The 27,908-nt window shown below is 41.8% G+C and overlaps 1 protein-coding gene across 3 annotated transcripts in view; it reads left to right on the forward strand.

Annotated features, from left to right (window-relative positions):
- The first annotated feature begins 4,542 nt into the window (after nucleotides 1–4,542).
- Nucleotides 4,543–27,908, forward strand: part of LOC137105649 (C-terminal-binding protein 2) — a 90,062-nt gene continuing 66,696 nt past the window's right edge. For 2 of the 3 annotated variants that reach the window (XM_067488141.1, XM_067488140.1), the window contains exon 1: nucleotides 4,543–4,906. The gene's annotated coding sequence lies outside the window, so the exon portion shown is untranslated. The remainder of the gene's footprint in view (nucleotides 4,907–27,908) is intronic. The other variant, XM_067488137.1, reaches the window with a different exon arrangement.

The raw sequence follows: 27,908 nt of genomic DNA on the forward strand, positions 1-27,908 counted from the left end.
GCGGAGGATTAAGTAAGTTTCCCCTTTGAGAAATTAACTACTAGACAAAGTGGAGATAAAAGGAAAGACAGAATAACTAGGCCTATTCAGAGGGCTTAGCCATGTATTAAAAATCATAGCGTTAAGCTTCCTGACAGATGCTAATGAAGTGATGTTTACATTTTTGATTCGCTGCCTAAACAAAGATAAGACATGCTCTCGGAAAAACAGAAAGCCCTGCAATCCAAACACATCCATTGAGCCTGTCACCAAAAGACATGACAGCTTTCTTCCCTACTAACAACAATGAGCGACTCATTTCCATATTAATGAGAGAAAAGAAAGGCAAGTGGATGGGAGGAGGGTGCTGAGCACGGAGGGGGCGATGTTGCTTCTTGTTGTCTTGGCACCTATTGACAGTCTTCAAATAGGTTGTTAATGACTAGCCTAAAACACAAGGAGCAGCCTGTGAAGTAATCATATCAACACGGCATGTATGCCTATCATGCTGCGTACTGTTGCCATGCCTCTTATGGGGTTGCTCTTGCGTAAATGTTTGACATTGTTGCCACACGAGACACACATTAATGAAGAGACACATGTGTGCACATGCACACTTCCTCATCTCCAAAAGCGACATACGGGCAGCATTTAAGATCTTGCACAATGAGAGACATCCTCATTCCACAACAAGGAGGCTTCATTGCGCTCAAAACATATAAAAAAGTTAGCAGATCAATTTCACTCTAAATGGGATAGTAAATAATTCTACCCACATTATTTATTCAAAATAACATTTAAAGAAAACTATAGGTTGGTTGTCTTTTATGCGAAATCTTGAATAATGACCTTCGATCATGCTCTAATGGGCTCTGTACTGTACTTTGAGCCTATTTACTACTCATAGGGACAATATACTTTTGCCTATTCTGTGGTACAAAAGGGTCACAGAGGAAACCTTCTGAAATCTGAGAAAATAACCTGAGTGGGATGACCATGGTCTCTGGGCTTAGGCAGGAAAAAAACCCAACAACTTTTCAGCTATTGCAGGTTTTGGAGCTGTACCCATATTAAATTTCACCTTACTTTAAGCCTGTGTCACTTTTGACCGTTGCTTGTTTTTTTGTACCTCACAATTTCCCAAGTGCAATAAAATTACAAAGCCACCGAATATCTCTCGTTGACACATGGAAGGAATGTGGCACATATTTAAAGGCTGTGCTCAAAACAACTGATTAGGAGGCCCTGAAGTTAATTAAAGACATTTTTTGCAGAAACCAAACACTGCACATCATCATGAACACTTCATCCCTAGTGCGAAGCATGGCGGTGGCAGCTTCATGCTGTGGGGATGTTTCTCCGCAGCAGGCCTGGGAAGGCTTGTACTGTCAAGGTTCGGGGTAAAATAAATGCAGTACTAAATACAAAGATCAAGAGATTGAATCATTATGCAATCACTTATTTTACATGTAATGATTTTTCTTATTTGAAATTAGTGTTATTAGTAACCCAAAAATCCAAATTGCATTGGCCATGATGAAATGTTGAAATTGCATAGGGTTACATCTTCCATGGGGTTGGATGGGGTTTGTGATTGTCTGACGGATTTATTCCAACACTTGACTCTGAGAGGCATCTTCTAGACATAATCTTCCAGTTCATAGTGCATGTCATTAGCCTCCTAAATTACAAACATCATTAGGAGAATTGATTCAACTTAGCCTCCTGGGGGGCTTCAGTCTGCTGTTCTGACATGACGGGAGCTCATTTTGAGTGTGGTGTCAATCCTATTTCACAGGTTCAAGCGGACCCGTTGGGGGTCTGAGCTGTTTGCCCCCTCTTTATCCAAGCACAATGAGGCCCTCCCCTCTTCAGTAGTAAAACGAGTAGATGTGTGGGTGTAGGTGCATGTATGTGTGCAGCCGTCACGCATGTTGGGCTTGCTTGCTTCAGCTGCTGAGCATGAAGTCAGTGTGGTACACTGACCTCTGCGATAACCTGCAAATGCTGCCACATTGTGGAGGATTCACTGGGAAAGTTGTGACAGTGGAGTGGTGTTGCATTTTTATTCAAAAAAATAACAACTTCAAAAAGGTTCTGTCCACTGTGATGACGTTGTTTTTTATGTTACTGCATTTCCAACTACTTCAATCCCAAAAAACCTGAGAAACTTCATGGTTATAACTTGTGAGGAAATGAAGAGTGTTGCTATGAGCTAGAGCATCAAAATACTGACTGTGCGGAATATGTGATGTGTGGAGGAATCATTTTGATAAGACTCTGCAGGGGGGAGCAGAGTGCCAGTAAAAATCGGCTGAGGTATAAGAAAGGAATTGGAAACAACAAGGCTGCAGCATGAGCAAACTGTAAAATGTGAACAAATTTGCACATAGAAATCTAATGCAACATGATGCTTGTTTTGTGGAGCAGCTGCTAATTCCAGCCCATGTAAGAAACAAGCTGGGGGTGGTGTGTCTTCAATTATTCATCTGGAGATTGACACGTGTGTCTCCAGAGATGTCAGCGAGGGTCGTAATGCACGTTGCTCAACTCTCCGCAGAGACTCGCTGTGAACTCTGCCTGTGAATTTGTGAGTATGGAGATAGGGGTCAGAGTTCAAAATGGTCTGATACGGCACCACATTGGATCTATACCTCTGCTTCTAATAGGATAGCATAGAAATCCCTTCGATACTCAGGACTCGTCTCCATCTCCACTGAGATTATTTTCGTTGATGCAGCGGTAGATTGAATGTGTACAGCAGGCATCAATCTGATTGTTTCTCATCTCCATGAAAAGGTTGATTCATTACTGGAACTGATATGAGAATGAAATAAAGTATTGCTGCTGACTTTGACTGTACTCACAGAGAACATTTTCAATGAGCACATAGCGGTGGACAAAATTTCCGCTTCACGTGGATTAAATTAGAAAAAGTGTAGAAATGAGACTAGAAGGGAAATGTAGAAAGCTGCTGCAGATTATTCTTTAGCAGAGCAAAGCCTCTAAATGTATATCAGAGGCAAACCCTCCAGTGGATTAAGGTAGTGATGTGGATCAATGCTTGTTCTTTGTGCAACAAGTTCCAAAAAAAGGAGAGTGAAAATCAATCATGTGATGTCATCTGTTCCCCCATACATTCAGTAAGCACTGGAGGTCACATGCTTTCCTATATAGTCATGTCTATATAGTTTTGTTAAATGAATTGTGCATTTAAACAATATTTAGGATTATTAACTTAAAATGACGGGCCCGGGGCCACAGTGACAGTGGCTGACAGGGGCCACAGGGGTACTTGGAGATTTTTAATTTTTTTATTATTCTTCATTGACTTAAATACCCTTGTGATAATCGCAAAGTAGAAGCATTGCTGTGCATTATTTATAGAAATGAAACACAACTATCATTGGAGCCTGATGATGTTAAAACTATAATTTATATATTCACTGCCGGCCTGAGCACCATGTTTCAGTGTGGGTATATTATAAGCCTGTTAAAGTCTTGTGACCTATGAAAGACCCATTAAAGTCTTGTGACTTTAATAGGCCTGGGTCTGATTTGGCACATTTCTTTGTCTGTCAAATTACACACACACACACACATGCACAGTTCTTGGCTATGCAGATAGTTTGAGGTTCTCTCTCCAGATTTTAGGGTAAAGCTCTAAAACACCAGGTGACTAAAAGTTTGTTTCTTATATTTTGGCATATGTCAGACATGCAGCGTGGTTCCCTTTCAGCTTAGTGACTTAAATGGTCAGTTCATCTAAATTACCAGATGGTATATAATAAAGTTGACCCTAGATGTGACTGTGCATGAAGATAGTTTTGGTGTTATTTGCCCAAGCATAGACCAAGACTTAAATATTTGTTGCTGCCTAAGTACAAAAGATGGGAGTTAAACAGTATGTTTGTGCTGCTTAACTCTGCATTAGCATTTTCTTTATATTCACTAGCTAGTCTCTAACTTGGTCCCAGAAAGGCAGCAGATTATACAGTGGGCTCAAGAATGCATTGTGACAAATGGGCCCATGGGCATAGCAGCAGTTTTTTCCCCCTGTTTTGTGCATATTTGCGTATTTGATATCTGCTTTAGTAATCTATGTTTATCTCTAATCTATCTTTTTGGTTGTTTTGAGCCTGTTTTTGGACATTATGCGTCTGCCTTCGGTTAATCAGTGTGTCTTTTGGATAGTTTTATTTGTCAGGGAGAGAGTGCAGTCTATCCATGAGTGGGCTGTCCTGAAAACAACCAAGACTCTCAACCAAAAATGCTGTCAACTGAAATTCATCTAGAATTTCTTGTGCCACTTGCAGAAACACAAATTGCTTTAACAGATCAGCATAGCTAAAATATCTATTTTTTAATTTAAAGTGATATGATATAAAGTTAAAACACTTTCAACATATGGGAGATAGTGAGATTTCCCATCATCTTTGCCAACCATGTGAGCTGGAGGTGTGTGTGTGTGTGTGTGGTGGTGGAGGGGGGGGCTGCTTCTTCTTCTTCTTCTTGGTTTATGTCATTGGTTTAAACGACCCAAGACCCCGCCTTGATAAAAAGGAGAGTTAGACGGAGTGTGAGTACAGCCAAAGAGAGAGAGAGGGAAAAAATAAAGCAGTGAAACAGGCAGATCCTCGGCGTTTACGCGCGGTGGTATTTTAATAAACAAGGACACATTGTAGCCTCTATTACTCCTCTCCCGTGGTTTCTGCAAAAAATTAAATAAAAATAAAAATAAAGACAGACAGACAGAAAACAGAAGAGGAAGCCGCTTCGTGGCACACGGGGGATTAATAAGGTGGAATCAGAATTACTCCAAATCTTCACGAGACATTTCTCCCCGGAGCGGATGATGCTGCCGCCGCCGCCGACGTGCGCCTGAAAAGTCGGCTTCACAACTTGCGATCAGACATTCTTCACCCAGGTAAGACTGCATTTCTGGAGCAACCGCAACGCCGCTTCTTCACGGTTAGTTTGTTTCGTTGTGTGTGTGTGTGTGAGAGTGTGTGTGAGAGAGAGGGTGAGAGTTAGCTCTGACTGGCTACCGTCGGCTTTCAGGTCCGCATACACAGCTCTGACCATGTGTGTCCACCTTACTGCGCCATGAAGATGGGGGACGCTCGGGTGTGTTGTCCTGTACACACGGGGACGGTGTTTGTGAGCACGTAAAAGCAGGTCTTTGGTTGTCATGTGTGGACGCGGAGCAGTCCAGACATTAGTGTGTCCCTCACCTTGTACATGGCCGCAGCACGCTTTGGACAAGACGCGAAGACGTCCTGTTTTTTTTTTTTTGCACAGCAACGAGTACCCGCACAGGGAGTGTGTGTGTGTGTGTGTGTGTGTGTGTGTGTGTCGGTTAAAAAAATAAAATAGGAAGTGCATTGTTGTCAGCGTGTGTAGCGCGAGTTGTGTGTCCGTGTGTGCTTTCCAGCGAGGCTCTTTGCTCATAATGCCTCCAATACTTCACACTTGACCCGACTGAGTGAGTTTTTTTCTGTTTGTGTTCCTTGTAAACCTGTGCTGTGGAAGACGTGATCCTGTGCTGAGTCCGTGTCCAAGTCATTACAACGAAGCACCTCTGCCGTCCAAGCTGCATCACAGTGTCACTGATCTGTAACATGTGTTTTTTTTTTTTTAACAAAATTAAGAAGCAGGCGTCATTACAGAGGCTCCCTGAACTTCTTTTCATCAGAAAAGAGGTTTAAAAAAAGGCTGTGGATCGAAGATCGGCTTCTGATGACATCCCACCTTAAAGGATATTGTGGTTTTTGGGGTTGCACATATGCAAGGGGTGCAACTAGCTACTGTACAGACATGTTTGCATAAAGGGTCCCCCCCCCCCCTTTGCACTCTTTTGTTGTTAGGTGAGTGAAATCAAGCAAAGTCTTCATGTTTGTGGGCATGCCTCCTTCATGTCCCCCCAACCACCACCTCTACCCCCCCAGGCTCCAGGGATGTGACTTTGAAAACCTCTTGAGAGGAACACTAGGCTTCTTTTTGTAGTCTCCACTCCTGGATGTCTTGCTGCATTTTGCTCAGGCCAAACAATCGTGTTCGTGGTCATTGAGTTACTGACATTTTGATTCAGGATTCAGCATTGTAGCTGACTGTGGAAGTAGAAACAAAAATGGTACGGAGAATGCATCCTTACTGCCGCTGGTAGGTACTGACAGTGTATGAATGAGCTGCTAATTGCCTTGTGTTAACTTGTTAATTACACACACAAATGTATTCTTACACATTATTGGGCTAATTAATTCACTGATCACACTGAAAATACAACAACAGTGCATGTGGTGGATTAGTAGCACTGAGTCACACGTAATCACATTGTAATCAATATGAAATTTAACTGCAGCAAAGTTAACCAAATAACTTATTTGATGCTTTTTGTTGTAACGGGTGCCCGCACGCCTGAAAGCATGTAAGGAGGCTACAGATGTGTGCAGCTTGGACATCTGCTCTGTTGTCAGCCATTGTCAAGAAAGCAGTTAAGATGGTGGAGAGCTCAGCATAACAGGGCTCGCTTGTCAGAAAAGCTCCGCGAAACTGCTCCAGTCAAAAGTGCAGCAGAAAAGTGTGGTGGTAACACAGTAGTGTTGTTTTGTGTTTTGTCTTTTTGTCCCTCACATGCCAGGTACACTCACAATCATTGCGGATGCACAGTGGACACCCCCACCGCCCTACAGTTTCTCCATTCCTAACCAACAAGCTTGCCATTCATAAGTTGAGATGGCAACATTTTTTTCCCCACCCCCCTTTTCCCTCGCTTACCTTCCCCTATTGTGAAACAGTGTTATCATTTAGAATGGCCACTGTCGTGTTTCCAGAGAGGAAATTGAACAGACTCAGTTAGAAGAGCTTGCCCTCTGCCATCCTCTCCTGTGTTGCCGAGCAGCACCCTATAACTCAAGGCAATTGAACGTCTCTGAGGGGACCTCTGTTAGCCCCGTGCAATATTTATTACCATCCATCATACCGAGACTCTCTCTCTACGGGTGAATAACAGTGGCTGCTAAGTTCTGTGTTAAAAAGTTCCCTCACCAAGCGACCATTAGACGGGATTTATGGAAGCGGCTTCCCTGGAAGTGCCGTAGAAACGAGACGGAACATGTTTCAGAGTCACTGCATACCCGCTGGGCTGGGGTACCAAATATTTCATGGATAAAATTCTGACTCGTGCTGTGCTGCTTGAGGAGCTGCCTGAACTTCTCTTTTTCCATTTCAAGTTTGTCATATTAAATGGTTGTAGCGCTAATAAAATGTGTGTACAGTGCTGATAATTAATCATTTATCAGGCTAAATGTGAATATCTGCTTGTTGCAAGCTGTGAATTTTGAGGATTTGCTGCTTTTATCCTTTTGTATTATTGTACTGTACAACTATTGTTGGGCAAAATCCTCAATCATTATTAGTTCCCGCTCTAATGTTTTGGATCTGAACAAGCAGAGGTGCAGCAGCCATTGGTAATATTACACTAACATAACTACAGAGGAAAATTTCATACATCCTAGATTGAAACATAAATTCCAGTGTTTGCAGCAGAGAAAGCAAATCTCTTTCTGTCTATTGCTGTTATTTTCTTTTTAGCAAGTCTTTCTTGTGGCAAAGTTGGCAAAGATAATAATCGAATATTAGGGATCATTTAATGTATGCAAACTGTGGTGCAGATTTGATAAATCCTCTTGTGTGTGCTTACCATGTCCTGATACAGTCTTTGATCCTGCAGAAATTAGAGAGATTTTATTTCTTTCCACCCTGTTTAGGTTGTTTGTTTGACAGAGTTGAAAACTGCTGGGATGAACCTGAGCGGCTGAAGCTATAGTGATGGGGCAGCGCTGGAAATGAATTCCTTACTGTTTTTCTTTTAGGTCAATTTGAATATGTGTTTTTAATTGGTCTCTCTAGGCGAAGACTTCTCCTTTTTTTTTTTTTTTTTTTCTTCCTCCCTTCCTTAAAAGTGTCTGCATGATGTGACTCTGTTAAGTCAAGAAGCCCTGCAGCAACCGTGTACATTTGAAGTCCGGTGAACATGCTCATTATCTCCAACCAAAGGCAAGATTGATTCAGCTGAACTGAAAAAAAACATTGAGGTAGATGTGTAAACTGAACAAGGTGGTAATTCTTGCTGTGCATTGCTCTCGGTCAAATAAGTTTGAAACAGAGCGCTGCAGTGGAAAGAAACTACTCAGTATCTTCGCTACTCACAGCAGCTGAAGGTGCCATCACTCAGAGGGAGCGACTCTCCTATGGCTTCAAAACTCCTCTAACCTTTAGAAATGGGTATATTGAAAAGATATGTCAAAGAAACATTTTGCTTGCCATTCTCATTTCTTTGCTTCTCAGTTCTCCTGAGGCATTCTGCATCTTCGCTTTTCAGCACAATGTGGAGTGTATGCATGTGTGTATGGGGAGGCTATCAGATTTTTTTCCCCTCTCTCTGTCATCACTTACTCCCCTGTTGCTATAACTTCATTGAAAGTGATTGTGTTTTGTGGAGCTACACAGGGGTAAAGGATAATTGGAGCTGGCGATGTCTTTTTCATGGTAACAGGGAAAGTGGAACCCTGTGCCAGGGAGCGCTATTCTCTGAATGTACAAAGACAGATGATCCAGCGATAGGGCTTGCATAAGAGATCTTCAGTATTCCCCGACACAAACAGATGTAGTTTATTCTAGCCGAAACAAGTAGAGCTGAACCTCATGTGGTTTCAGCACTGGCTAGCAGATAGGAATTTTTCTTCTCTTATTGGATTGGATGTAACAGCCACTCTGTGGTTTTATCTTTTACCACTTTACCTTAGTATCAGGGGAGAGAGATTTGCCCCTGTAATAAAGTGGAATAACATTGTCTTTCAGTCATGTAGAAGGTCAAGCAACACTTGTACTTTGGCCCCTTTAGGCAATGTCAGCAACGGTCCTACTAATGTTAAGGTGTGATGTCGTTGGTCAAAGCAGCAGCGCACCAATTAGAGTTATTAATTATTTTTCTTACAACTTAATACTCTTTCATTTAATGCATATTAATTGATGTGCTCCCGAATCCGCACTCAAATAATCCACCAAGGATTTCTCAAAGGCAAGCACAAAAGGCTTTTATTATCTTAAGGAGGAAGTGGTCTTTTGGGACATAAAGTGCCCCTGCTCAATTGTGTATTACATTATGAAACAGACGTAAGTGAAATGAAATTACAACGTATCACCAGCGCAGTGAAGGATCCTATTGAATAATTACCTCGGTGAGGCTATTGTTGTAATGTCAGACTTGTTCTTTTGGATGTGATAGAGGTTGGTGGTGGTGGTGGGGTGTTACGAAATCCTTATGTGAGGGAGTAAAAAGTAGTTTCAAGGTTAAACTGTGTGAAGGCCAAATGTTTGGGGAGGGTGGATTAATTTCATGTCCCATAATGTGATTTGCAGTATCTCCTCCTCTCCTGCCCTTGGTTTCTTTAGAGGTGTGTGAGCCTGATGAGAGCTGAGGGCAGGGGGGCTCCCGCAACTACCGCCTGCATTTATAAGTGTTTACAGGACCACTAAATGGAATTATGGGAGATGGTGCATGCTTACAAATTCACCATCATTCCCAGACCCCCATTTCATTACTTAATACAAATTCAGTAGTTATCCTCCTGGTGCACAGTAGGGAAAATTAGCTTTCTCACATAAATGCAAGCATGCACAAACATAGTAACATGCTTAAATACATACAATTGTGTAGCATTGAAAGAGAGAGAGAGGGGGGGGGGGGGGTTCAGGGAAAATCACTGTGCATCATTAATTGCAGGGCAGGCTATGAAGGGAGGGAGAAGGACCACCATGGTAACAGCAGCGAGATCCCTCGCTGCGCTGTCGGCCTCAGAAGCCTGCTGTACTCCACACTTTATCACACTGTATCTGCAGCTTATCCTTGCGTATCTGCATATCAGGCCCGGTTAATGAAGCTGTTGGGTTGTCTCGTTTTCTGGCAAATTCTTTGCTGTGCTAATGTCTTCATAGATAAGCGTGCATTTCATATAGCGCTATTAACACAGATAAGTTTGAACAGGCACTAGGAAACCTCAGAGTTCGTGTGCAATACGAGGAAGTGATGAAATCAGTGATTGAGGTCAGCAGTACGTCGTGAGGGAGTGGGTGGGCTTTAGGCTTAGTGTGTGTGTGTGTGTGTGTGTAAGAGGTTGATATCAGTAGTAGCATTTCCTCACCGCCGTCACTTTCAGCAAACCTGCATGCAACAACATAAGCAACGGAAAAACTGTGCAGTAAGTGAACCTAAGTGATATCCACTAGTGCAGCTTCATTATTACAAATCAACAATGAAGCTAATATTTCAGTGTAACTGTTACAGTCCATTGGCAAATCCTATAAAATATCGCTAGATTATTCATAAATCTGTGTTCTTGAACATGAACAAAAACATCAGATTACTGACATTTATTTGACTTTTGACTTTCAAATGTTTGTGAAATTTGAGGTGAGACATTCTCTGAAAGTTCAGAATATGTAAATATGGGAGTTTAAAAGGTAAAATGTATGCAAACATTGTTCTATATTGTGGCTTCATCCCCGGCAAAGGGCCTAAAGGACAGGCCAGCTGCACACTGGCATGAGCAACATATTCTTGCCCAGACTTGATTTATTTCTTACCACTAAAAAAAAACATTGAGACTTAAAGTGTAGCTAATATCATCCAATTTGTCCCTAATTTGGTAAGACCCCATTGCAAACTCCACTGATGGCCTGAGGAGGGTTTAGACCGCTGCCTATCCAAATCTTTGCACCTGACAGTGAGAGACAGTGTTTGTAGATTCATGCAATCTCACTACCATTTAAAAAGTATATCCAACAAAGCATAAGGAGCAAAGATTGCAATTGTCTCTGCTTCCCTGCTTCCAAGTCTCCAGGTGGAAATGAAAAGTTTTGCCTTTGTTTAGTTGCCCCACCAAGTTAGTCATTACTCACTATTACAGAGACCAGCAGCACACGGAGGCAACACTGAGTTACCAAATCACTAAGACTAAGTCTTTGTTGATCATCCCAGTGTTGGTCCTTTATTAATAGCATGTCATGTGAACACAGCACTGATTTTGAGACACTGGGCTGGACCATCACTCTTGAAGTAACGTGCACAGTTGTGAAGTCTCACAAACTGTTACCGCTCCAGTGGGCTCCTTCTGGTTGGCTTGCCAGTTGAGTTGATGTAAGCAAATGTGTGTATGCTAGGAAATTGGTGTCCCGCTTTTGCTTATGTGTTTCTGTTGTGTCCGAGTAGAGAATATGTGTAGGAAATGAATTTGCCTCCCTTTGTTTCTTCTGTTTGCCTGCCCTGTTTGTGTCATGGTGGCTGGTTTAGTTTTCCAGGGAAATCTCATCTTCTCATCTTGTTGCGAAAGGAGCAACAGGAGAATTGCATACAGATGATCTCCCAAGTGTCCGTTGTGACATGTCTTAGTATTTTAAGCCTATCCCAGGGCAGTCATTGCGTACTTTGCTGGGGCAGACAGCCCCCCCCTTCCAAAAGCAACACTGTACCTTTGAGTGCGGTGCACTCAGTTCTCTGTGCATCAAGTTGTTTCACTCTGTGGTTTCCAGAAAAAGTTATATTCAATTGATTATGTCCTGGGACTTTTATTTGAAAATTTGCTTTCTTTAAGCTTTAAGCTAAGGGTTTCTGACTACCTTCATGGCTGTGCATTGCCACGTCCAGCAACACTGTAATTTATCATATATGCCACATGCATTCTCACTAACCAGGTACCTTGCAGCAAGTGGCTGTGTGGTTTGCCAGTCCAGAATTTAGATGTGAGATTGAATTAGCAGCTGTGACAACTTTCTAGAGTTGTTAAGTCTCGCTTTAAAGGTGTGAACACAACCCATGTGGTGTCTTGGCATTTGAAAGGTACTGAAACTGGACTTGGTTTGTGCTTGATCCTCCACCTGTGCCTTAGAGCAACACCAATGCTGCCCTGCATCGCTATTGTGTGCATGAAAGCACAGTTAGTCAGTAGAATCAAAGCACAAAGGCTGCTTTCTTACACTCTCCAATCTCTCATCCTCTCTTGCTTTTTCTTCTCCTCTTCTGTATGTGTCTTCATTCCCCCTCCACCCAAGTGAAGGTCTCACTGCTTATGTAATGCCTCCAAACATTTGTGGAGCATTAGAGGAAGTGAGCCTTGCCAAAACTGTGCAAAACGTCCCTCGGTGCGCCCCATAGAGGTGGGACAGATGGCAGTCCTCGTTCCCGGTCTTGTAAACTGCCTGTGACGGGAGAGATGGCACATGCACAGTTGAACTAGGGCAAATCTAACTAAGGTTTTACAGACAGTGGTGGACACAGTTGCATGCACACTCATCAGCGAGATTCTTATTGTCAAGGCCATGAAGCATCTCAGTTGGTTCTCACCACATTGTTTTTGATTCTTAATTACATCATCATGTTTATTGATTGAAGTTTCACGGAGAAGTTGATGCACATTGTAAATGCACTGTCGCCTCGCTTCACCTGTGATCCAAGTTCTAGTTCGCCTATAACAAAGGCTATCAGATTCTCACATTAGATCATCAATCACCACGTTAAAGAAGGTGACCCGGAGTTGTTTTCTAATTCAGTCGTTAATCACCGCCACAGCAGAGTGTTGGGCACCTTCACTTTGTTCCCCCTTTAACAACTCTCCGGGCAGAGTTCATTACTGAGTAAACAGACAGTGAAACACAGAAGAAATGAATGAAGATGGCCTGCACTGAAAACCCAGAGGTGAGATCAAGTGGCAGCCCCGGTGATGATGAGGGATGTTTATGGCTGGCACTCTATTAAGAGGAGGCTCTTCCCTGCTGGCACATAATGAACATCTACCTTGTAGAATGGTTGTTCCGAAGCTTTTTCCTTACGCTGAATTGCTGGTCATTTTCATCAAAATGTGCTTTAATTGCTCTCAGCTGCGAGTCAGGGGAAGGGCCACTAATAGAGAGAATGAGTTTTAGGGTAACTTGGCAAGGTGACTGGTTTATGGCAACATTAGCCATGTTGATTTGAATAAATCTCCACTGCCATATCCCCCCTTTGTATGTTAATGAAAGCCAGTTATGTCCTTGGAGGATGATATTTCAGGCCTGAACTCTTCTTTTCTCTGTGTACACGGTAACGCCTCCTCCAGATGTCCCCCACTGCTTGAGACTGTGAGGCACATGCAAGAGGCTTACCGCCAGTGACACACACAACACACAAACACACGGACACACACTCAGGCCACCTCTGGGAGTGGAGGGGGGGGAGGCACTTCAGCTGACCTGTTACGAAATAAGAGCGTATGGGCTGCAGAGCATTTGTATGTTGTTTCTATCAAGAGGAGAGTTAAGTATTGCTGACTAACAGGCCTGAGTGTGTATTGGAGGAGCAAGGAAAAACATCTCAGAGCAGAGAATGTTTTCGGAAACCACAGACAATGTACCATCTGCACACAGCGGGGTGTATGAGCGACACTGGACTACTGCTGTGAGGAACTATTGCATTGTTATTAAATGGCTGTTGCCTCACTGGCAGCCATATTAAAGCCTCAGATCCTTTGCCTGATGCAAGGCAACGAGGAGGCGAGAAGTGGGGAGGGGGACTAAAAAAAAAAAGCCCCAAACAGCCTGGCCTTCTGGACATGGTGACATGATGTGCAGCTCCGATGGCACAGATTATAAGATGGCAGTACAAACTACTTCAAAATGGGAAATAAAAGACTCAGAAGAGGCTTTTTCTTTTCCTTCTCTTTCTCTCTCTTTTTTTTTTCTGCACCCTCTCTACCTATCTCTCCCCGCCCACCACCTTTAATAGCTCAGCATCTTATACAAGGTGCAAAGAGAGGACAGTTTTTTTTTTGTACTCAGGAGTTTTATCTTAAGAAATGCAAATTTAGCGTCTGAATTCGTAGCAGGTCTTGTTGTGGGGGTCAGATTTTGCATTAAACTTTTCTCTGCACCCACCACGTTAACCCTAAGACACTCCGTAGCTCTCAAGCAGTTCATCTGCAAAATCAATTTAATTTTGCACTTCCCATAAAGACATGTCTCTCTTTTCACGGCTGGGGAGTCTGGATCCGCTCCTGCTCTAGCAGCGTGTTGACTTATTGATGCTTGGTGCCCTTTGTGCACGCCGAACTAGCGGCAGACAGTGCATGAAATGCCACTGAAGAGTAAGAGTGGATTAGCTCCTCTTGCTCTCCCTCACCTCATTCCCTCACACTCAGGGCAGTAAAATTACTCCTGAGATTGTGCACTCTGCTAACAGTTTCTTGTTAACGTTCCTTGTGCCAGAGCTTCTTAAAAGGATGTAAAAATGAACAAACTGCAGGCCACATGACAGCTGTCCAGTATTCCATTTTTTTTTCTCTCTAGCTTTTTCTTGTTAGCTATCATGCATGCATGGATAGTTTATGAGAAAACACCTCTCTCAACATCACACACACACACACACACACACACACACACACACACACACACACACACACACACACACACACACTCTTGTTGTTTGCTTTGAGTCATTTTTTTGGTCATTTGACTTTTTTTTTTTTTGGGAAGTTTATGTCTCTTTTTTGACATTATGTGTTTGTTTTGGATATTTTTAGGCCATTCATCATTTTTGAGTTGTTTTGTGGGTTTTTTTATTTTTTTTGTGTGTGTGTCTTTGGCCCATGAGCTCCCTGATCTCTTGGGCCCCAGGCCTGTGCCTGATGAGTCATTTCAGACCCCCTTCCCTTTTTAAACTTTTGTTATGTTGCAGCCTGACACTTTTTTTTTTTATTATAATTTTTTCTTCATTAATCTCAGTTACCCATAATGAAAAAGAGAAAACAGAATTTCAGAAATGTTACTGAATGATATGAAAAAAAAATTCAAAACGTATTCAGAGACTTTGCAAATCCAGGTGTGCAAAGCTTGTTTCGTCATATCCCAAAAACACTCGAGGCTGTAATTGCTGCAAAAGGTGCTTCAACAAAGTACTGAGCAAAGACTGAATACAAAGACTGAATAAGGCCATGTGATGAGTTACCTTTTTTTAATTTTCTTTTGTTTTAAAATATTTAGAGACATTTAGAAATTCTGTCTTTGTCATTATGTGGTGCCGACTTATAAGAAAAGAAAAAAGAAAACCATAAGAAAAAACTGTAGTATCAGGCTGCAATTAATTATCCTTTGTGTGGATTTTCATCATCATCTTGTCTTTATCCAGTGTTGCCACTTATTAAGTTCTGAGCCCACTGATCTAACAATTGTTAATATAAAATGTATAAATAATTTTTCTTCTTAAGCAGTCATTGCAAGTGGTGTACAGGACATGTTTATACATAGTTGAACAGCCAGAGAGTGGGAGAACTGGTTTAACCGAGGGCGTGGCATGTTGAGGCAGTATTTGGCAGAAGAGATAAAGGAAGATTTTCTGGCATTACAGGAAGCGGTTATTGGCTCACCACTGTCTTTACCTGTCCTGGCAAAACTGTAATAAAAACCCCCTAAATAGGCGCAATCATTAGAAATACAAACATGTATAAATGTTGAGCGATACGTACAAAATGTCACATCAGTGGCTCAGTCAACTCTTCGCTTACTGCAGCAACTGTGCGAGGAGTGAACGGTGAACGGCCATAAATATGCATGTGCACTCAAACTCCTCTGTTTTCCCGACAAAAGTTTCCAAGGGCTGATTTTTGGAGGCCGTCATCCCGCTTGACAGAACCTGACATTTGGAAAGGTCTGTGAGGAGGATTTGTTTGTGACAGCTTCAAATTACAGTGGCACAGAGGGAATGGGAGAAAGGGGAGGGAAAGAGGGATTGTGGAAGAAAATGGCTCCTGCTTATTTAAATGTCACTTCAATGAGGTGAATGCGTAAGCTCTTCTCTTTTTTTTTTTTTTTTTTTTTTTTCTCAAGCATTACATGTGCATTTCTCACAATGGAAAAACATTTCTTGCCATCTTTCATTCTGTGTGTGTATGTCTTTTTGTTTGGCTCGGGCTGCGTTATTGGCAGTGGGTTTTAAGCCTTGTGAAGCTTCGCCAGCATCTTGACAGTAACCACAAACCATTTAGTTGTTTTGTTTTGTGTAGGTAGTGGCTGAAGGGCCAATCACTCGGGTCCTGTTTGGATTTGCGGTTTATGCTGGACTATATGTGCAGCGGTATAAAATACATACTAATTTTCAGGTTCTCCCACTCCCCCTCCAAGTGCAGGAACAAAGCAGAAGTAAGAAAGTAAACGCTTCAAGTACATTCTGGGGGAGGAAGGCAGACAAGGAAAATAACTGATAAGTGTGCAGCAATTTCTGTATATCTAGGGTGATTTCTCTTATGTAACAGCAGGTTTTTTTCAGCAAAGCCTGTTTTTTCTTGTCGGAACTCAATACACTTAGTGCGTGCATTGGTGCTTTGCCTGTCACTGACCTTTTTAACAAGGATGAGAGGACCAAAATACAATGAGTGTCCCTCGGTGATGATAGTCAAATGTCACTCAAACTCAAGGGCTGCAGCCAGACTCTCACACTGAGCTTCCAACAATAGTAAGGAGGAGGAGGAGGTGTAGAGCCCTCCATGTCCCCTTCCCTGACAAATAGCTGATGACACTGTTAGATTAAGTTCTCACAAGTCATGCCAGTTGCTGGAATCAGATGACAAGTACCTTGGTGTCTGCGTTTCTTAATCCGGTTCACATGCGTCCAATTTCATCTGTAACTGCAGTGTTCAACACTGGCACCGGCTGCAAATGTCAATAAATGACGTGACTTAAGTGATGCCTCAGCTTGTTAACTAGTTTCCTGAAAGGCGTTTGCCTTTTTTTGCCTTCTTTTTCATTTTGCCCTCCTGTCATGACTCATTTTATCGAAGACCTGTCTGCTATTGTACCACGGACGTTCAAGGCTATACATTGCTAAGTTGCTTCTAAATTTCAGCCTGCACAAGTTCCCACTGTGCCAAATGAAGACTTTTAAACTCTGCCACTGCAAACAGAGCATCTATTTTATCAGAGGCATTTCCCATAATTAAATTAATGCATAGGAGAGTATGCTGGGGTGGCTCCCCTGATTAATGGAGCAATTACATAATCCATTACACTGAATTATGAATGTGCTAATGATGAGCTCATGTTGGATAATGATTCCTGGAGTTTGCTTGTGTAAAATATGAAAAGGGAAGTGAAGAGGACTGTCTGTTTGCAGATGCTCCTAGAATTACTAGGAGGTAAGGTTAAGGAGGATAAAGAAATGTGGGATCTTCCTACTGAGTAGTAGCTCCACCATCACGGGTCATTGCTTCCTCTTGAAAAAAGATCGCCTCCTACTGTTTCCACCAAGACTGGATGTCGTTTTTAGCATCTCCTGCTATGAAATACTAAAGGCTATACAAATCTGAGTCGATGTGTGAGTGTGTGGTTTTTTTTTTTTTTTTTTTTTGTTTTTTTTTGATGGGAACATAAAGAATGCAATTAAGAAGATGACAGTTGGCGATTGAGCTCTGTCATAATCTTCTTGGCCAAAACTGTGACTGGCTGTAAAATATAATCTCTTTTTTTACATTCTTCTTTATTTGCTAAGATGTTCCTGGACTTGTTTTGCAGCAGGCATCTAAAAATATCCCATAATGTCAGAACAGTCTTAAGAATGTCAGTCATTTCCTTTGGAGGGCTGACACTACAGATTAATATTAATAAAGTTTTTATTAATAAAAATAGAACAAATTGCTTTAACGCTACATCCTTTTATGTTTTGCTAGTGCTAGTGGCCAACTTCATGCCATATGGTAAGTTTATCTGTAACGGGATGTTCATAATCCCTGGGCCAGGACAGGAAAAAGTTGGAGAAAGTTGAACTTTATGCTTATACGTTGTGAGAGAGTTCAACGAAACTCACTGAGAGCCAGTTAGGGACTGTCCCTATTCCAGCAGAAGCAGAGTAAGTTTACACCCAGCATGAATGGATTTTAAACAAAACAGAAGAACAATTGACTCACACCATCTCGGATTTATGATTAGAACTTAGTTGGGTGTTTAATACTTTAAATAATAATTTACAGGTACAGATAAAAATCACTGAGCAGTACAGTGTAGGAGTGGTTAGTGCTGTCGCCTCACTAGTAGAAGGTCCCCGGGTCGAATTCCTGGCCAGCTGCGGACTTTCTGTTTGAAGTTTGCACGTTCTCCCCGTTCTTGTGTGAGTTTTCTCCAAGAACTCCGCTTTTCTCCCTGACATGCATGTCAGGTTAATTAGTGAATCTTAATTGCCTGTAGATGTGATTGTGAGCCTGAATGGTTTATTGTCTGTGTTGGTCCTGAGAGAAACTGGAGATCTGTAATAAGTTACAGATGATTGACAAAAATTGCCAACATGTTTTGTGTGTCTGGTGGGTGTGGATACGTCAGAAAACAACCATCCCATCATAGCATAACATGCAAATAAACATACCCAACACAAAACACCTCCTGAACCACAGCGTCACCAGAGTCGAGCACCAGCCAACTACTTTGTCTCCCTATGATTTAACTCCCCTTTTAAAATGAGACCATGTAACATTTGCTCGACAGCACTCGATGTGGCTACAAGTGGATAATAGTAAATGCAAAAATATTTGATGGAAGAGAAGAGCTTTTGCTTTAAATGGGCACATCACAACTTTTTATTTTCTTTATTCCACCTATTGTACATGTCCGTGGCAATGCACGTGTTTGTTATTTTAAATCTTGCATTCAAATCTGCATAATGTGGTTATGCAGCATGCCTGATGTTAAAACTGGCATCCGGCTGCTTTTGTGCTCAGTTTGGTTTTACTCAAGTTACAGACTTGCACTTTAAGCAGCCTTAGACACACAAAGTACTGTCTGCGCAGGTCAGCTTCTTTTGATAGAAGAGAAACATGAACACCTGGCTTTAGAACATTTTTGACACAAGAACTGCAGGTTTTGCATTTGTTCTCTAAATATTAAATAGAAATCACTGGTTTTGCTTGAAATGTTTTTGTTTTTGTTTTTACACCACTTGTGATTTTTGGCACTGTTAGATGCTGCTAGCTATTTGGGATCTGTTGTCGTAACAACAGATCGTTGCTTTCAGTTAAATAAAAATCTTCCCTTTTGAGTGTTTCACAAATTCAACTGTCATCTACAGTTTTACTGTATTTACCCAAGACGAGTTTGACACTTATTGCCTATGGCTGATAAATGCTAAAATCTGAATATTTTACCCTTTTTAAATCCTTCTCTTGAGCTCTTGGTGGTTCATTGCTGCCTCAGGCTTTTTACTCTACATCCATTGAAGATTTCTTTTGTGTAATATCAGATCTCAGTACCTCTGTTGATCAGCTGAGCTTTGACTGGTCATCCTGCATTTCAGCCTCCGACATAAAATTGCATGACAGATAAAAAATTGCAGCCACTTATTTCTCAATTAAACTGCCAGAGGTAGCCACGGTTACGGTCTGTGCACGCATGGTGCACCCTTTTATGCTCTCAGCAGAGTTGTGCACACTTTTGCAGTTCTGTTGGGCTTTAAAGCCTTTCTTCCATTCATATGTGCTTACACGCACCTATATTGTGGAATATGTTCTCTCTATTTGTTTGCAGTGGAGGCTGAGTTATATACTTCAATCCTTTTTTTTTTTTTAATGGACTGAGACAGATGGTGGTAGCTGAGGTTACCCAACACCTCAGACTTTATGACCACCTGTCTTGGAGTACACAGTCACATCACAGTGTGTCTTGTTTTATGTTGAAATTTCAAAAAAAAAAAAAAAAAAAAAAAAACATAGAATACTGTGCAGTACATTACTGGGTGGAGTCATGAGTGTTTATATAGCATGTCTGGAGAACAAGAGTTAATTGCAAAAACAAGTTTTAATTGGGCTTGTGTTTACAAAATGTTGCCTTCATGCCCTAGTTACACATACAAGAATAAATAGTTTCCTCTAGAGATGTTTTTTCCTCTAAGTGCTTTATATACATGATGTTATGCATATGAATTACAGATTTTTTTTTTAGTCTTAATGCATTTCTGTGGGCAATAATAACCTCTGTTAGTTGATAATATGCATTGAACCTCTTTTTGCCGGCATGATTGACGTCCATTATTTCTAAGCACAGTGTCTGTTTTAAGCTCGCTGCAGATGTATCTGCATTAGATCTGGTTCATTTGAAGTTCAGCGTGAGTCGATTTTCTTAAGTAAACAAACCAGCTAGATTCCACATTTCCAGCAGAGAAACACTTACCTGCTTATCTCTCATAGAAAACCGTCTTCCCTGCATAGTGTGAAAAATATTTCTGTGCTTTACCAAGGTAACTGTGTTTGTCTACTTTGAGAGAGAGAGAGAGCTGCGCTGTTCGCTACCTGCTGAGATGATTTAAATCTTGTGAATTTATATTGTCAGTACATTTCATGGGGATACAATTCCCACTAGGCTTATAGTGATGTACCTATGAAAAGCTGTACATGTGCAGAGAATCTCATCCTTGTATGACTCTCAAACTCTGCCTCACACATTTGCAGCGCAGCTATGGGCAAAGCTGGTCAAAAAGTGCAGGAAGGAAACGTATTAAACACTCCCAACTTTTAAAAAAATAATTTTTATAATTGTAGGTGGTTGAGAAGGTTGTGGATTCGTGCCCCGGCCGCCCGTGGCCTTTCTGTGTGCATGTTCTTTGCTTCCTTGCGTGGGTTTCCTCCGGGTACTACACTTTCCTCCCAGAGTCCAAAAACTTGCATGTTCGGTTAATTAGTGCGATAGACTGGAGATCTGTCCAGGGATAAGCGGTGACTGATAATGGACGGATCGATAATAATCTTAATTTCCCTTTTTATGAGCACAACATGCTGTGGATTATTATCCATTTAAGTTTTTTATTTTTAAGATTCTTGCCAAAGCAGTTCATAACAGTATGTTTCATGGATTAAATTTTTTTCTTGCACTGCAGGACCAAAGAGGATAAATAACGCACAAACTCACAGACCTTCTATCTCTGAAGCAGCCTTTTCCCTTTTCTTAAAAGTTGCGTGTGTGTCAGAGCATTTTATTTTTATGATCAGTCAGTTGCATAAGGACTTGGGTTGGATACCACTGAAGACCAAATTGCCCAGTCCCTACTAGTACCACCTAGGGATTGTTCAGATCCAGAAGCGTCTGTTGCCTCGCTGTAAGACTGCTGGGAACGTGGCCACACTGCTTTGTTGTTGTGATATCACAGCCTTGTTTACCAGGTTTTTTTCTTGAGATTACACTGCACATCAAACAAATTTGTTGGATAGTGAGTATCTAATCTTTCATTTTGCTTTTGTCATTAATATTAGATAGTTTATGGATTTCACATTTTGCTTTCCTGTCACGTGTTTTTTATCAAGTGATGACTGAAATGACATGCTTAGCCATAATTAGCAAACAAATTCAGTGTTTGGTAAGTACAGACCGACTGGATTGTGGTGGCAGAAGTTGTTTGCAGGACTTGACAATTTTTTGTGTTTGAGTCTATTTTAACGGCCCAAGGCAAGCAGCATTTTTTTTAATGCCACCTTTCAAGTCTACAGGGGGTGTGTGTTTGGTACTAAAAACATTTTTATTTATTTTTTGTAAAATACCACCTTTAAGCCATGTGGCTGCTTTTGCTTCCTACTGTGGCCAAAACAGCAGCTTTGAAGGTTTCTGGACTGTAAAGAGGACTTCATGAGGGAGATATTTTATCTTACTGCACCAGAAATACAATCCAAGTTTTAATGTGACTGCACTGATACTTACTGCCGAGTAGCTTGTGCTTCAACTCATTAAGTGCATGATTCACTTTTAGGTCAATTTTGTACAATATTAGCTTATTTTTTAAATAAGCCAAACCTCTTTCAGAATTTAAATGATGTGTTTTTGTGTAGTCTGTCGGTCTGTCTGTGAGTAGAGAAGTTGACATGTTCTACTTCGCATTGTTTTTGCAATTAATCATGTCATGCTGCTTCGGGTTTCTATTATTATATCTCTTCATTTACTACTGGGAATAGTTTTTTTTATTAGATTTTTTGTAGTACACCTGCAAGGTTCTGCTCATGAAAATAGTTATCCTGTTATGCTATAAACTGATAGCAACAGGTTACAGTTTGTGACACCCCCCAGCGAAATCTGCATTCAGTTAGGCGCCAGAGTGAGGTAAGGTGATGCAGGGAGGTGGCAACCGGTGCAGTGCAATTAACCATAGGCAGAAAATGCACAGATGAAATCTGCAGCTAAACGTGAGTCTGTTTTAGACCAGTGTGGAGACATTTGCTACCATGGAAATGCAGAGGCTAACAACTGTGCTTGCACAACAGCACAAGTTTTCCAACCTGCCTGCTTTGCATAAAATCAACTCAGCTGCCTGTCACTATGTTGCTCTGTAATTAACCTGCGGAGGCCCAAAACGGGTGCCCTCCGAAAGGCTTCATTAACCTGTGCCTAGGAGGCGGCCATTGTCCTATGGCTCCGAGAACCCACACTAAACCACCACAGTACCTCACATGTTCGGCTCTCGTAGAGCTTTGATGGCTGGCTTGCATACAAACCTGCCCATTTCGTGTTTGTGGAATTTTTTTTTCCAGTAAACATCTGTGATAAAGTGAGAAGAGAAGTAGATGATGTCACTGCTTTTCCTTTTCAGCTCTTACTGGTGTTATTTGTGAATTAGTGGATGAGTAAATTCCTGAAATGGAAGGACCTATTCAGCCTTTCTGTCGTCTGTATCATTTTAGCTGGAAGGACAACAGCTTCACAGATGCACTTCATCACTTTGAACTTAAGGTGCTACAAAAGTCAGGTTAGGTTTGTCATGTAAGTACATGCACTTTCATGGTGTCACCCTCACGGCCCACCTCTTCTCATCGCATTGAAATTAAGCTGTCTTCTTGTTCAGCTTGATGTTTGAGCTTGATGTTTCATATCAACATGCAGCGCTGACAAACCACAACCCACAGGGATTCAAGCTGTAGGAGTGTGTGTGTGTGTGGGGGGGGGGATGGAGGGTGAGAGGAGAGGGTACAAGGCTTGTCTCCAGTCTGTTGGAGTAGCCTGTATGTGTCCTCCTGAGTGCAGCACAAGCTTGGCCGTCTTCTGCCTGACCGACTTGACTCTCTGGCTCATCTGAGGTCTTCCCTCTTGTCTCTTTGTGGTTAATTTGTTCTCTGTCCTGGTCTCTGTCTTCTCTGCGTAGGGTCCAGTTCTCGTCTCTCCTCAGACAGTCAGAACACAACAACAAAAGCTCGTAAAGACGCCCCCGGTGAATCAGGCAGAAGGTATTGGCTCACAGCCAGTGCCTACGATGAATTGGACAGGACCACCCAGCGCTCATTCACCCACATACACTTCATATCTACAGCAATGAACGCACACATAAACATGTAGGTCATAGAATGAAGAGGGACGAGAGGGGAACCTTTGGCCGTCATCATGCCCGCTCTGTTTTCACAGGCTGCCGGGGCTCTGAGACCTGTGCAAGATGATATGTTCTCCCTTCTCATCCATAACTAAAATGCAGTCACAGGTGATTTTGTGCATTAAGCTTGACATGCAGGTACGTTTGTCAGGCATTAGTTTTTGAATACACCCTAACCTACTGCAGAGAGTTGAGATTGCAACAGCCCTGCAGAGAGAATAACGTCAAATGTCATGTAACTGCGCGATGGCAGCACAAATGGTTGAATCAGTTTTTGATGCATGTTTGATGAGGCTTGAGCCAAGCAGATATCTCAATGGAATAATAATAACAAAATAGGTAGAAAATTACACGATTCTCTACACCCAATCTCCATACCATGGGAAATTTTAAATAAAAATAATAGTCTTTTAACATGACACGTGTGGGGTGGACCCTTAAAGTTAAAAAAAGGCATTACTGTTATTTAAAAGAAAACTGTGGCCAACTTTTTTTTTAATAGTACCGTAGCATATAACATGAGGTGCCCAGCCTCCTAAAATATGAAAAAGCTATGTAAATAACTGTTGAAGTGCACATACCGGGATGTGTGTCTTTGACTTGCATAGCTGTGCTTCCTTCTTTCGTTTCAAAAGTTTCAAGATAAGCAAAATATCTCCATTCATCTTTTTTTTTTCTCACAGGTTGCAGTAGACCTGCTTTCATGGCTGCCCTTAATGTTCATGATTTAATTTCAGAATTTCTGCTCATTTTTTTCTTTTACTTAATGTTTGGAAATACAGGGTGACAGAAACACATGAGCAAAAATGAGATGTACAACGGGGACATAATGACACTTTGTCACCTTTTCAGGTTGGCATCCAAAACTGCAATAAGCATCAGTGGCTTATTTACACATCCAGCAGTTGTTAAGATTCATTTTGAGTCACGTTTCTGTCGCCTTGATGGTTTTGGGCAGAGCATTTTGTTTTAACCCGACTCCATGAAGTAGAGCACCTGTCAATCACTTGTTGTTGTACAGCAGAGTTGAGAATTAAGCTGATTCCAAGAAAATGCATGTGGAGCCCTGACAGACTGCACTGATACTTACTGCAGAGCAGCTTGTGCTCCAACCCATTAAGTGCATGATTCACTTTTAGGTCAATTTTGTACAATATTTTATTTAAGAAAAAATATTTTTGTGTGAAACTGTTTAACATGGGATATGTGCACGGTCCTAATTCCTTTTTCCCTATTGCTATACTTGTTTCTACTCTTTGTACCAGGCTAAGCTAACCATCTTCTTGTTGCAGTTTCATGTTTATCCTGCAGACATGAGACTAGACCCTGATGCATTTTTTGGCTTATTAACATGAAAAGCTTGATTTATGTACTCACCAAATAAGTACAATTTTGCTATTCAAAAGCCAAAATGCCTGAAAACAGCATTAGCAGGCAGCTCACACTCAGGTCACACACATCACTGGGTAACTAGGAGACTTTGTCAGAATGATGGAGACTACTGACACATCATCATCCTTTGTGTGTATGTGTGTTGCCTCCATTGAGGGTCATCCCAGCGCCCGTGGCCAAAAATGTCACTCCAGGCTGCCGTGGGCTCATTATGCCATTAGCTGCCTCAGGCCTCAGTCCATTTGCTGGGCAGGGAGTGTGACGGAGCCCTTTCACAGGGTCACCCCTCCTGCTGGAGGCCAGTCAGCTGAGATATGCATGTGTGTTAGACTAGGAGAGAGAGAGAGAGAGCGAGAGCAAGAGAGTGTGTTCGCCTCACATTCAGAGAAAGTATTTGACACTAATCATGATTTAGAGCAGTATGTAAGCTGTGTTACGTAGTATAATCACACCATATATATGATTTGTGCTTCTCCACATTGTCTGTTGTAATATCTTTCAGAGACAATGCACAGATCAGGGTGATGGATTCATTGTTTGCTCTTGCTCTCTAAGCAGTCACAGTAGTAAGTATACCTTATAAGCATAGTTCACTCAACAACCTAAATCAAATTTAATGAGGTTTCTGTCATTTTAAGACACACATACAGTCTCAGAGTAGTGATGTTCAAGCACTACTTCGTAGTTTGGCTAAGGACGGGTTAATCTATCAGATGCAAGTGTTCCTGCGTAGCTAAACTATTTTCCCCAGGGCTTTCCCGCTCATCCATCGCCTGCAGAGAATGACCAGCTTATTTTCTCTACATTTTAAAAAGTGCCTCGAGAGGTGGCAGCCAGGTAGAAAAAGACAAGTGGTAAGACAGAAACAGGATAGAAGAGAAGGGCTGGGGTTTCTCTTTTTTTATTTTTAATTCTTCAAAATAACTGATTAACTAAATACATCCCCCACTCCTGTCCATTTTGAAGAAAGGGCCAGCTTTGATCTCCGGGGACCCTTTGAAATGATCTGAGGAACGAGAAATAGGGACGCGAGGGAGGGGCAGGGGCCCGTAAGGAAGACTGGGATAGGAACCACCACGCCTCCCTGCCTGTGGAGGGGAGACATCACAGGTGTGCACACCCAGAGTGGAGCAGGAGGAGAGCGGTGGAGTGCTGAAGGGTGTAGTTTGCTTTTGGATAATAACTGAGGTGCTGGGGAGTTGTTGTATGGCAGCGGCAGGGCGGTGAAGTGAGTTGTTTGAAGGCCCCTGTATGGAAATGCCTGGGGATAGATTAGCTTCCCTTTAACCCTGAAGATCAATGAGGCGTCAGATGTTTCTTTCCCTCTCTAGTAGCATATTGGGCTTCCTTTTCTCATTGCAGGAGGGCGAAGTACTGCTGGATGCAAACTCCAGATCTTACTGGTTCGGCCATGCTTGGTGGCCCATGTAAAGAGCGTGTTGCCAGCACAGATGAGAAGGCACTCTCTGCTCTGGATGTTTCAGTGTTTCTCCACTTTACAGCCATTGGATTTTCTATACTTCCACAGCTGCGCTCAGTGACTGGTTGCTTGGCATTAAGTCAGCTTTCTGCTGTTTTTGGCCTGCTTTGTTAGTTATAAATCTCTGTTTAATTCACTTCAGATTAAGACTCAGTTCACTGAACTGGATTGTAACTTCCTCGCCTCGCCACAGTTTCAGAAAGCCAATGTTTAGCGGGCTGCAGACGGCACTCACCATCAGCAAGGATGTTGCTTTGAAACAGTAGCATGTTGCAACCAATGAGGTTTTGGCTGATGGAGGACATAGCACTGCAGCGCATACATTTAAATTGGGGATGGGCATTAGAATTTTTATTATAAGTTAAATAATAAAGGCAATTAAAGTAAATTATTTGAATAATTGTAGAAATATAACCTATCCCACATAATAAACCCCCGGTCCAGCTGAGTAAAATATCACCACACTTCATTTTGCTGAGTCTGGTGTTGAAGTGCTTCCCACATTCCCATGCGCTCTGTGTAGCAAACAGGGAAACGGTGCATTACCATTAGTTCTGCTTTTCTATAATATAAAAACATTTGTTTGGAAAACGTTATTTGACTTTTTTCAACTACACTGAATTATTTGAATAATTGTACAATTAAATATTCATGCACATCCCTAATTTAAATGTTATTAGTGCATAAACCCATTGTGCACACTACACTTCTCCTACTGTAGAAAGGCTTAAGTGCAGTGTTTTTTTTTTTGCTTAAAGGTGTTGAAACAGCATATCAGATGATTGTAAAGACAACTGTTTTGAAGTAGCAAAAATGAAGTAGCTTGATCTCAAAAACAAAGGTAAGCTGGCAACGAAAACGAACAATGCCAATTAATCAGTGTTTGGACGAGCGACCGATTTATTTAATTACAGCTGTGCCACAGAGCCAGCAATACGTGCCGAAACATTTACACAGTCATTCATGTCTCTAAAGCGTCTGCTGTGCATCAATGACACTCTATAACCTTGTTGATTTTGTAAGTGAAGAAACTTTGGTGTTTTCCTCAAGTCACTGGATACTTTTAAATTTTCCTCATGTCAGTTATTCTGTTGGAGCATTGGCTTAGCCCCCCCCCCCCCCCCCCCCCCCCCCCCCACACACACACACACACACACACACACACACACACACCCACGAGGCCGCTGGATCCTCACTTTCATTAAAGTTGTTTGGAGAGTTTCTCAGCTTCGGTTGGTGCCTCATAAAACAAACTGCTACGATGAAAATAACTTAAAACCATGCAACCCAAGCTCTGCTCCTCTGTTTTATTGGTGCACGCACACAACACACACAGGCTGATGCACACATGCACAACTAAATGTTGTGTTTGTTAAGGTTCTAATGAGTCCCAGTAGCGGCGGTTTGATATTTATTTATTTATTTATTTATTTATTTTCCTTCCCTCCTAATTTGACATGCTTCACTTGGGTTGGGTCCCTCTTGCTCTGCAGACCTCAAATCCTCCATGCATAGCCCTAATGAATCTTCTCCATGTACACAAACAAAAGACAGGCAAAACAAGTAGAAAACACTTGCTTTCTTGAGCTTCTAATTGTCCCAAACATGTCAATCAATCACTGCATCTTTCCTACTTTGTCTACATACAAA

The sequence above is a fragment of the Channa argus genome, chromosome 20 (genome assembly GCF_033026475.1).
Source record: "Channa argus isolate prfri chromosome 20, Channa argus male v1.0, whole genome shotgun sequence".
Classification (NCBI taxonomy): Eukaryota; Metazoa; Chordata; class Actinopteri; order Anabantiformes; family Channidae; genus Channa; species Channa argus.